Raw genomic sequence first — 12413 nt, forward strand, 5'->3', positions numbered from 1 at the left:
CAGTTGGACAAAGGTGGTAATGTCGTCTTGTGGCCTCGAACATTATACATGGAAGAAGCGCTCCTTCAATTAAATGATCCGCTTTGTTATAAGCATTGTGATGCCATCGTGGTGAGGAAAGCCCAAGCAGAATTCTATTCTCAGCTGATGGGATGGCGCTGTTCGGGACTATTAAGTCAGGATGAATTTAAGTTTCTAAAAAATTAACATCCAGTTACCCCTGTCCTCTATCTAATTCCCAAGGTCCACAAAAACCCCGAGAGACCACCTGGCAGACCGATCATTTCTGCCCGCAATGGTCTGTTGGAAAACCCCACTTTATATATAGATTCATTCCTCCAGGAATTTGTATGTAGTCTGCCATCCTTCATACAGGACTCTAGCGACTTTCTGAGGAAACTTTCTGGTGTTACTTGGGACTCAGACTGCTGGCTTATAACCTTGGATGTATCATCATTATACACCAGCATCCACCATCATGATGGTGTGAGGGCGGTCCAATACTACTTGGGCAACAGACCTATACAGATGTCAGAACACAACAAGATGCTACTAGCCAGGATTACCTATTGCCTTAACAACAATTACTTTATGTTCAATAACCAACATTTTCAGCAGATTAGGGGTGTTGCCATGGGGGCCTGCTTTTCTCCCAGTTATGCCTGTCTCCATATGGGCTACTGGGAGAGGCAGGTCCTTTATGGCTGCCATCATGATATCTGTGTTGAACACATTGTGCATTGATATAGATATATCGATTATATATTTTTGATTTGGCGCGGTTCCCACCAACAGGCCATCGCATTCATTGAGCTGATCAATACCAACCCTTTTAATTTGTCATTTACCTCCAGCATCAGTCAGACAAAGGCTTTTTTTTTGGATATTGAGATTGAGGTAATCAATGGGAAACTTGAAACCATGTTGTATAGAAAACCTACGGCGGGCAACACGGTGCTGCATGCCTAAAGTCATCACCCGGCGCATGTTATACGCAGCATCCCTTATGGGGAAATGCTGCGTGTCAGACGTATTTGCAGCGCTGAGTTGCAATGTAGTCAAGCACATGAGGCCAGCAAAATAAGGTTTTTGACAAGAGGCTACACTGTTGCTGCTATAGACAATGCTATCAGAAAAGCTAATTCAGTTTCGAGGAAAGATGCCCTAATTCATAAGAAAAGTCAGACAGCTAACTCCGGTAAACCAAAACAGCCCACCAGATTAATCTGGATTTACAACAGACAGCACAGGGGCTTAAGCAAAATTGTTAACCAGCATTGGAGTTTAGTGCGTAATGATCCAGTTATCGGTGATTTAATGGCATCAAAACGGCAATAGCTTTCAGAAAGGCACGCTCTATGAGCGAGGCTCTGGTAAAATCTAGCCCTGAGGTGGTGTCTCCCAGTACTTGGTTGCAGGCCAGTAAGGGTTTCAGGAAATGTGCCAGCTGCAAAGCTTGCAAGCATGGGGTTAGCAAGACTGAGTTTGTCACACCATTCTCTGACATTCCTCGACCCATTGGCAAACAACTGACTTGCAAGACTGAATACCCTGTTTATGTGCTGGAGTGTCTGTGTGGCCTGCAATATGCTGGGAGTACCAAGTTGTAGGTCCACAAATGGATACTCCAGCACATCAGGGCCATTAACACCAATGATGCCGCGTATCCAGTCACTCGACACTTCAAAGATAAGCATGACAACAAAAGCCGGCTATTGCAGTACTTTCTGATAGCTGCCGTTGCCCCCTTGAGAAGGGGTGGCAATAGGGAGGCTATTCTGCGAGCCTTAGAAACAAAGTATATCGTGGAATTGGATTGCAAGACCCTCTCAGGCCTCAATGCGACTGAAGACTTCCACACGTGTCTATAGTTTCCAGCTCTGAGATCCATTTCATTACTGAGATTATGACAAAAACTACAATAATAGGCAGTTGCTTTCCCAGTGCCTCGATTACCATCTGGCCCTGGGTTTCCATATGATTTGTGTTCTCCCCTCTTATTTGTACTAGCCTGGTTCCGCTATTGAAGTCACATGTACTTACTGAATATCAAAAATATTTTTAACTTCACAAATTATTCACGTACACATTTTTGCACTATTTTGCACATGATTGGTTAGGCACAAAACTCATAATGGGGACATGTTTGAATAATATGCCCATTTGGGCAGGTTTGTTTTGCATATGGCGTCATTTTGCACATTAATATCATAAGTGCAATAAAGAGAACTGTCCTTGTGACAAGGGACTTAGCAATATGTATTTAACTGTTGTATGATATTTTAGTAACAGGATATTTTATAACTTTTATCTCATTTTATATACAGACATATAAATTGCAATTTCTCATTGGGTAGAGCTTTATTTATTTATTTTTGTATTTTACTGATATTCTGACCAGATGAATGAGGTACCTACTCAAGGACATGAGTCATTTGCGTATTTGCACAGTTATTTCTATCATTGCACTAGCACAAAAATTGCTGCTATATATATAAAAATGAATTTATTCATGTACATATTGATTTTAGACAGGGCGTTGAAGCCATCTTTAATCTAATGTGTTGTGTTTCATTTTGAAAGACTTGTGGCAGGCTCTAACCTTGAACTTGTCTTGCAATACAATGATCAGTCTGTTATCACTGCCCATTACGCTGTGTTTTACGACATCCAATCATGTGTGTCAGTTTCAATGCACTTGTACTTTAAAAAGAGGTTTCCTTCTTCTGTGGCGTCATGTGATCAAGGCCTCTGGGCAGGCCGAAACGTCATGCTGGCAGGTTGCGCTCTCGCTGAAATAAACATTTAAATTACTCACTTGCATTCCTGGGTCGACTCTGGTTTCTTCTCCTCGAGACACCCCATGCAGTGGGGGCTCGGCGATTTGGATCGAGTCTGTGGCATATATATATATATATATATATATATCATGTTGCTACGGTAACCAACAGGTGAGCCAACTCAGATAGGGGGAGGAGCACCCAGACTTTTTTACTTCAAAGAAGGCACAGGCATGGGACTATTCAAGTGTAAGCGGTTCCCGCAATGCAAGGCGCTGAGGAAGGCATAACGCCGAAATGCATACGCCACCATTGCATTGCTGTATCTGCCTAATAAAGCTGTTTTTTCATTGGAATCTCCTCTGGCCTCTGCCCTTTCTTGTTTGGAGGGGAGTTTCGCGATATTTATGCTCCGGCCAGAGGAGCATAACAGATGGCCCCGCTGCAGCAAGCGACCTGGAGACTTCACTGGCACTTCGTCGCTGGGCTCAGCGATGTTACCGCTCGGGGTACCGATAAATCCAGTGTCCACCTCCCAGTTCAGGACAGCATGGGTGGAGCGAGGTATTTTACCTCCAACAGGACGCTGTAGCCTACGGCTGTCCCTGCCTACATTGCCTACCTGGACCTCGAGGTAGCAGCGGACCGAGGGGATCCAAGGAGGAGCTGGTGAACTCTGGCAGATTTCGGTGCATAGCCACACTTCCCTCCTGCACCAACTGGACACTGCTCCTGTGAGTCTATCCCACATCCCCCACACCGCCGACCCAGATGCACTTACTCCTTGCATTCTGGGAGTTGGAGTCCGTTCATTGCCATGTTGCTAAAGTAACCAACAGGTGAGCCAACTCCGCTAGGGGGAGGAGCACCCAGACTTTTTTACTTCAAAGAAGGCACAGGAATGGGACTATTCAAGTGTAAGCGGTTCACGCGATGCAAGGCGCTGAGGAAGGCATAACGCCGAAATGCATACGCCACCATTGCATTGCTGTATCTGCCTAATAAAGCTGTTTTTTCATTGGAATCCCCTCTGGCCTCTGCCCTTTCTTGTGTGGAGGGGAGTTTCTTTGTGTTGTGTTGGGACAGAATTTAGTCACACAGACAATTTTGTTCATTTTGGCTTTAGTATGTTTTTGTAAGATCTGTTACCTTAGACTGAACCAAGCTCTCTTCATGGAATTTCTAATCCGGCGTTTGCGGTAATCTCTCACGTAATTTATTGTTCAGAATTACCCTTTCTCTAAAACATAAAGTCTTCCTTTAATGAGCAGTTCCTACGAAGCCTGAGGAATTGGCCAAATGGAAGTCCATCTTTCATAGCTCGAGGATGGAAACTTATATATTGTAATAATGTGTTGTGTTCAGTGGGCTTCCTGTAGAGGGACACAATGAGCTGACTGTCGAGATGTTTAATCTTGATATCAAGGGAAGGTATGGTGTTCGTGTCATGATTAGATGTAAATTGCAGAAAGGGTTGGCATTCATTCAAGTATTAATAAAGATCATGAGGTCACCCATCAACACCATGCAAATATCGTCACTGTACCTCTCCCAGCACTTGATGTTCACCTGGAAGGGTTTTTGATTGGTAAGGACAAAATCAGATTCGAATTTGCCCACAAGCAGATTAGCTGCAATTGGAGCAGAAACGACTCCCATAGATGTACCGAAGCATTGTTGATAGCAGTTACCATTAAACATAAAGTAGTTGGTAGTAGGTGCTATCTCCAGTAATTCTAACTCTGTCGGTACTTTCATAGGGGCTGAGCGTGTATTAAGACTGTTCTTAATAACTTCAATGCGCTCTATTGTTGTGGGATATTTCTATTAATCCTCTTAAGGTGTTGGCCTTTAAGGCTGTTCTACTCTGTGGCTTGACTGTTGAGTTCTACACATTTTTAACCACTTGAGCAACTGAAGGGCTTTGAGGGCTTAAACCTTCAGCACCTAACTGCTTCAATTAAAATATATAGGTATTATTTCTGCACGGCAAATTTATTTTACATATTCTCTTTCTCTACACTTATAGTACAGTGGCTCTATAACCTACGGTCCTGTTGAAAATATTTTTTGGTATATAAATAGACTTTCATTAGAATGTTTCTGCTGTCAAAGTCCATGACTTGGATTTAAATGTTCAAAGAAAATTCACACTACTTATTTGAAAAATCAAGTCAGTGATTGTGTATGTTTATATGAATTTATGCATGAATGTTTATATGTATTTCTTTTGATGTGCTCCTGTGTGCAAGTATGTATTTAGATCGTACCTTAATCAAGGCTACATTCCACCTGCATGTGTAACCACCTATCTTTACAAGTGGAATCCATATTTTGTTCACCCCAGTGTATTCAGTTATTTTTTCACATAAGTCTTCACTGACGCCTTTTTCGGAGATTTATGTTTACAGGATATTTCTCTGTTGAAGGTAGGTCTTCCAAAGTGGAGACTACTGTTCTTTCTAAAATGTGTGCATAGTCCTTTATCAATCCTTGCTAGTAAATGCTTGCACACACCACCAGAGTTATTCGCGAGTCTGCTTCTCATCACCCATGCAGCCCTTGTTGGCTTACAGTTTGGCAAATCATTGGCCCATTGCGGTTGTTTTGTCTGCTCGTTGTTTTAGGCTAAGTGTTAAAATATGCATTTATGTTGGCCCAATAATACTGATCTTTATCCTTTGTCCACAAACAGAAATGTATGCCGTTCATTTGTTTTTGTCGTACAAAATGAAGTCAGATACAAACAATGCACCCTTTTAAAATTAAATTTCTTTTTAAATGGAGCTAGTACAGATAAAAAGTTGCTCCAATGCTTATTCAAAGGAATGCACATATAAAGGTGTCAAAGTCTGGTTATGAGGCAGAACATAGGATCCTGGATTCACATGTGTTACTGACCAGAAAACTGAGACAGTGTGTTTTTACAGCCCTTGTACATCTTGGAACAGGGCGTCTGTCCAAACGAATATAGGAAGGGAGTTGCCTAGTGAGAAACCTTGGATGTGCTGTTTTCTCTCCCCAAATAAATGGCATCTACTGGTATAGACAGAGAGGACTTTCTAATAGATAAAATAGGTTGTTGTGGCCCCAGAAGAGTTGCATGGCCATCTGTGGTATCTCAGAAATGTGTTTAGAGTTAGTAGTGTGTTCTGTTGTGATCACTTGTGGCGAGTAGGTATAGGTTGTGATTGAGTTGAATGGATACCCTTCAGTCGGGAAACTCCAGTAAGTGGGGTGATTATAAACCCAACAAACCTTACTCCCCCTCCCCCCTCCCCCCTCCATTCACCATATGCTATTTACACACATGTGGAGTTTGGTATAGTGTGCAGTAAAGTGGTGATCTCACTGATGGTGCTTCATTGGAGGCAGTGATGCCTGAATCCTCCAGAAGCTCCTCCGCTGCAGCGGCTGCGCCAGGCTCCCTTCCTCAGCTCCTGTGATGAACTGGGATCTCTGACCGTCAATATTATCCAAGTGCACAGAAGATCCGAGCAGGCAGGGCCTGGGTGGGAGTTTAAGAGATTTGGGGCTTCTCAACCTAAACAAATATACCTGCTTGGGCCTTGGTTTACGGTGAATGGGGAAGAGTTGCAGTAAAAAGACTAGAAAAAGGGTGTTTTGTGAGGGGTGGGGCGGGGGGGGGGGTGAAGGTTAACTATTTGTAAGGCTCTGAGTGGTTTTGCCATCTGAGTTGTGCTATGCTCACCCCTTTAGCTGCGGTTGTAGTATTTAATTGCCGTAACAAAGCAATAAACTGTTTTAGCATGGACTAAATTATAATAAATGCCTGCAAGTGGCAAAGATGATCATGCTAGCATAATTAGTTTTGTACCTAATTTTTAGGAATGCTTTCTGATTTGTCGAGCAAGGATTCGATCCTTCGTACAGCAACGTTTGTAATACCCTGTGCCCACAATTTAAGGTGTGCTTGTAAGTTGTGCTTTCTCAAGAGTGCTTTATCTATTGACGTGGTTGCTGGGATTTTGTTTCCCTGATAAACCCATTATTCTGCCCCTAAGCATCTCACTACGTTTGGTTAATGTGTTCTTCCTTTCTCTGACTCCTGGCTATTTGCTCCTTGCACATTTTAATTTTTATTTCGCCCTTTGCTCTTTCTCTCCCTTTATCCCCTTTGTTACTTGTTTCTCCGTTCCAACGACCCCCCCCTCCCCTTCGTACCTCAACCCTCTTCGGGCCACCCTCCAAGCACTCTCGCCCTTATTTCTCTTCTACTTCATTCTCGGTATTCCCCATCATTATTTTCCCCTCTCCTTTGCCACCCCACCCTCTTTCCTACCTTACTATTTCTGCCTCCCCCCCCATTCTCCTTGCGTTATTTTATCTTTCCCTTTTCCTCTCTCAAACCTGCTCTCTTCCCTCTTAATCCTCACCACCTTTCTTCATTTTCTGTATTTCATTCTTTAATCTTTTCTTTTTCTTCTTATTTCTCCTTTTCGTCTTCCTCTTTCTTCCACTCCAATTTTCCAACTGTTTCTTCCTCCGGTCAATCTTTGTTCTCTATCCTTTTTCACCTTTTACATACCTGCTCGTTTTCTCTTATCCTTTCTTTTTAACCTTCTCTTTCTTTCCTTTACCCCCCTATTCCTCTGTATTTTATTATGGAAGTCCAAAACGTGTGCGGTTAATAAAATACAATCAGCCATGATGCTTAATTGCACAATAGTATTAGACAGAATACTTTGACTACTAAACGTAGTGCAAATTTGAATATATTTGTTTTTTTTTTCTCTGCAGGAAGTACAGCTCCTACCAGGACAAAAAAGGAAAACCCCCGAGTTCAAGGTAACTGACATCCACTAAGTAACCATATTTCGCCACCATAGGTGTGTTGTTAGTCATTGAGAAAGCAAGTCAGGCATGTCTGTAAAAGTCATTGTAAGGTGATGGCTCGAAAAGTTATTCACAGAGCAATTTCAAAGTCCGTGTCAGTTGGAAACACGAATCGGTTTGTTTAGATTGCAAAGATTTCGTCCAGTGCAGGTATAACTTGAAGGTATAACTCTTTGCCCTGGTCGATGCTACTTGCTTTGCTGTGGAAAAACGTGACTACTCATCTATGATCATGAGTATACATTTTCTTGACTGTAAAGGCCCAAAGTATTCAAGTGCAGGGCGCTGCTGACACCCTCTGTGACAGCGGGCATTTGGAACAGCAGTGGCAGTGACAGCAGCAGCTGGGAAACCACACTCTCCTAGAGTATTCTGTTGGTCGCTACAGTTACTTGGTGCCTTCCATGTTCCAAAATAGAAATGTTTCTTCTGAGGGCCGTGTGGATATTTATTCAGATCTCACGCAGTAGGATGTCATGTGTAGTTATGGCCTGCTCATTCTATATCTGCCGGAAAGGTGGTAATTCTTTGATAGCTACGTCTGGTGATGGAGAATCATTTTAAGTTCGTCACCTCCATCCTTCTTGTGTCCTTTCCTGGATCTCTGTCAAAGTGGGGTAAATTTCAGTGGCTTTCCTAATGGCATGCAAAGACATGGATCAGGGTGTTGCTTAGCCTGCACCAAATTTGATCTACTCTTCAACTCATGAAATAGTTTTCTTGGAGATCTTCAGCAGATGTTGGGACTTGTAGTACCCTGTGTTATTGGCCTTTCCTGGCTTGTGAGTGGTGGTGTACAAATGTTCTTGAAGATTGATTCTCCATTGTTCAATTTGGGTATGCATCTTGGCTTTCAGGTTCCCAGTTAGTTTTAGTAACATCTGATGGTCTGTCACTATATTGAACTGCTTCTAGAGATGAAAATGTGGTAGTGTTTGCATGCCAACACTACCACAAGACTATTTTTGTCTAGTTTAGAAATGTTATGACTGACATAGGATTCATTTGGCAAAAGTTGTCACTTTTGCTGTGTTGTGCTAGAATGGCTCCTAGGTCTAATGAGCTGGCTTCCACTGTGAGTTCAATGTGTTGAGCCAGGGCAAAATATGCCTTATCCGTGGGGCTGCTGATGAGTTTCATTTTCATTTCTTGGAATGCATGCTCACATTCCCAGGCCCATTCAAAGATGCATCCTTGCTTGGTTAACTCTTGAAGAGCAAACCCTTATGTACCTTTTTCTTTTGAGCAGTAATAGTCCAATCCTAGAAATGACTGTATATCATTGATGTCTTTAGGGGTCAAAGAGTTTTTTGCGATCCTTGATTTAGTTAGATCTCAGCGCATTCCTTTGTCCAATAATGTCCCCATTGAATTTGAGTTATTTTTTGTGTTCGGGTTTAAGTTTGCATCAAGTAGGATTTCACACACTTGTTCAGCGTCTTGTTGAGCTCAGATGATACGAACCCTAGAATGTCATGACTATAGTTCAGTGCATTGACAGTGGATCTGATGACCCTCTTGGCGGTTTCTTGGAATATCTCTCCTGCTGATGGTACTACAGAACTGAGTGTTTTATACTGAAATAATCCCAAATGTGTGGTGAATGTTATGTGGTGAGATTCTTTGTATCTTTCTAGTTGATGGTACCTTTATTGAGGTCCAATTAAGACAATTCTCTGACTCTATGTAGAAGTGTGATCATGTTTATTAGGTGAGGTCTTAGGTGGTGGTGTTTGGGTCATGCCCATACATACCTTGCCCTATTGGTTGCGTTTCAATACCACTCTTATCGTGATTACCCATGGAGTCCGTCCTCAAGACTTCTCAATGATGCCAGCTATTTAGTAGTTCTTTTAGTTCCTCATCTGCTCTCTTAAGATGCAACCGTAGTCTTCTGGGTTGTTGTGCAGCTGGTTTGATGTTCTCATGGATGTGCGAGTGCTCTGTGAAGTCTTACATTTTTCCCAATCCTATGAATAGTTTGAGAAAGTTATGGGTGTATCATTGTCCACCATGCAGAAAATGTCACTTCGATGTATTTGTTCAGCTGTATGTGAGCTGAGAAGACATTCACCCGAGATGGGTCTAAGCATTACATGTGTTCGCTTCAGTAGTGCCATCTTTGTAAGCAAATGTCATCCTGAACGTGCCAAAGCATATTAGTGGTTCTCTTGCCATCCAGTTGTAAACCTTGACAACAGTTTGAAGAAATCTGAGCTTGTGTTCATCTTCTTGTGTTCTGTAACACAGATGTAATTCAAAGATGCTCCTCTGTGGAACATCAAGCAAGCAGGATGACTACCCATGAGGAGATTTATACAAGGATATGTTTTCATTGTACTGTGTTCATCACAGACTATGAATGGTTATTAGTCACTGCCTTGGTAAGACAAGAGTAAGCTTTTGAACAATATTGTGGATGATAATCTCCTTGATTGTTATGTGGTGCATGACGTCTAAGGTCTGGAGAAGCTGCTCCTCTTCGCTCTTACAGCCCTTGGATATCAACACTTCGTGGTGTCTTTTGTCTTCTGCAAATTTCTTTGTAGGCTCTTTTGCACATTTTCTCAAAATGATATTCCTTCCTACATTTTTAACAGTGTTTGTTCCATAGGTGGACATGTGACACCATGCTTGTATGTTTTGCTGCATCGCTATCATTCTCTTTTTGACTGGACTGTGGTTTCTTGCTTTGCATCTATGTCAGTCTTTTGGTCTGGATTGTCGGTAATGACTCTTGCATGTGTGTGTTTGGTGTGTGAATTTTTGCCAAAATGCTTGTTCTTTCTTCTCTGCCTTACTGCCTCAGTTTGCTTTTGCTTCAACCTGATCATTGATATGCATCTTATCCTTAATCTCTCAAAGGGTGTACCTTTCCCATGTCACCCACAGTTGCAGTGATTGATTCAGACTGATATCCTTTGCTGATTCACAGTCTAATGACACTTACAGCAGAAACTTTGTTGAATTACATGGCAAAGGTAGGTGATGAGTTTATCCATTGGTTTCCCTTTTTTCTTGTGATGTTAGGTTAAAGGTATATTGTTTGTAGTCTGTTCTGCATAGGCAGGAGTTTAGCATTGAACACTCGTACCTTTTGGTACTTCGTTGATTGAGCAGGCAGTAATTATTTTATGATTTTTGCGAATGTTTGCGTATTAATTATCGGCAACATTTGATTCTTCTGGTTTGGGGTTGCAGGTCTGACACTGCAGTTTTTCGTGATTTTCTGTCTGTGAACATATTTCTGCTCTTCCTCTTTTTTTGCTGACTGTGCATTGTTTACTTTGTTTACTTGTTTAGTCTATTTATTACTCTATTAGTTCCTGCTTTTTTACTTGTTTCCTGGTCACTTTTCCGGTCTTCTTTGGTGTTGATTTGCTTTTAAACTTTCTTTCTTTGGGTTTAATTACGGTCAGATCAGTCAGGCCTGACTTAAGAATGGCGGCTCCAATGATTTTCTAGGAGGAGCGCCTGTCTTCAGAAGTGCAGACTCTTTCCCCTCCTGTAAGATCTCATTTCCCTCAACATCACATACTGTTCCTTTGTTTCCTAACCAAAGCGCTTGTTTTAAAAGACTGTCCTAAGTCAGATACGGGTGGGGGAGAGGAGGTATTTTCTTTAACCCCATGGCTGCTAGGCGTTTTCCCGTCCTGCGCTGGGTTTTATTATTCTTCATTGTTTTATGACGAGCTGGCCTTGTCATCCGCGCACGGCAGGTAAGCGCCATGACGAGCCCAGCTCGTCATTAGCCTCGAAGGGGTTAACTCCTCACTCGGTCTCTTGATGCCTTACACAAGTATGGGACTTGTTCTTCAATATGTGACTTCTTTTGTGCAGCGAGGTGCTGCAGTCCCAAAGCCTTGGTCTGCGCTCTGGGTGTGGATGCTACACTCCTTTTGCTCGGGCTTCAAGATGCTAGAGTCAATTAATAAGTTAATTGTAATGGGAAGATGCTTTATATATATTAATGCCTCTTTGCTGCTAGTGCCAACTGTAGTTATATCTTAGTGGTCCACTTTGAGTGTGCTCCTTGCACAGACATGGCTCATACCCTTCTTCAGTTGTAATGTCATGGCAGAGCTGCTCAGCACGCAAGTCTGCATGAGATGGTAATTTATTTCTCTGATTTCCCTCCTCAATACATCAATAGCTTACAAGTGGAAAGCTAGCCTCCTCTATGTGCACTCGAACCCGATCGCTGCCTCAGGAGTTTCAACTTCCCCTTGTACTTTCTAATTGGTGGTTGGAGTACAGGAAGTGTTTTACAGATTCCATCTGGTGCTCTCACCTCTGTTTGGTCATCTAGGTTATTGTGGCGGAGCTTGACAACATGACACCTCTTATAGCTGGAATCTGAGATTTAGATTTCTAGTTTCAAATGAGGTCTTGGTATTATTTCCTTGTGGCTAGCGATTGAAAGTGCTTCACGTTCTGGAATTGCCATGATTTGGAGGCCGAAGGACTAAAGAACTAGTGAATATTGTGTTGGATTTTATGGCTATCATCAGACTGCTTGGATGGTGCATCTTCCTCTCTCCCTACTTACTATATCTGCTTGTGTCACAACTCAGACGCTTTCTAACGCCTGCCCCGTCCATGCTTTACTTTCTGTTCATTTCCTATCCTCATCCACCTGTGGGTTCTGCGTTTTGTAAGGCTATCTGCTGACTTTGCTCTTGGACTTTAACAGTTACTGACCTCTCATCCTCAACTACTTCCTGACCACTTTGTTCCTTCCTGTGGCCTGACTCTCTATTCTGTACCACCAACTGC

General features: G+C 42.4%; 1 protein-coding gene across 7 annotated transcripts in view; it reads left to right on the top strand.

Annotated features, from left to right (window-relative positions):
• The window catches only part of ADARB1 (adenosine deaminase RNA specific B1), a 947690-nt gene that overhangs the window by 222484 nt on the left and 712793 nt on the right, over positions 1-12413 (top strand). For 5 of the 7 annotated variants that reach the window (XM_086955520.1, XM_086955521.1, XM_086955522.1 and 2 more), the window contains one exon: positions 7542-7589. The gene's annotated coding sequence lies outside the window, so the exon portion shown is untranslated. Of the gene's footprint in view, positions 1-7541; positions 7590-10529; positions 10619-12413 lie in introns of all 7 variants that reach the window. The other 2 variants (XM_086955524.1, XM_086955526.1) reach the window with 1 other exon arrangement.

This window comes from Lissotriton vulgaris, chromosome 2_1 (genome assembly GCF_964263255.1).
Source record: "Lissotriton vulgaris chromosome 2_1, aLisVul1.2, whole genome shotgun sequence".
In the NCBI taxonomy this organism is placed as follows: domain Eukaryota; kingdom Metazoa; phylum Chordata; class Amphibia; order Caudata; family Salamandridae; genus Lissotriton; species Lissotriton vulgaris.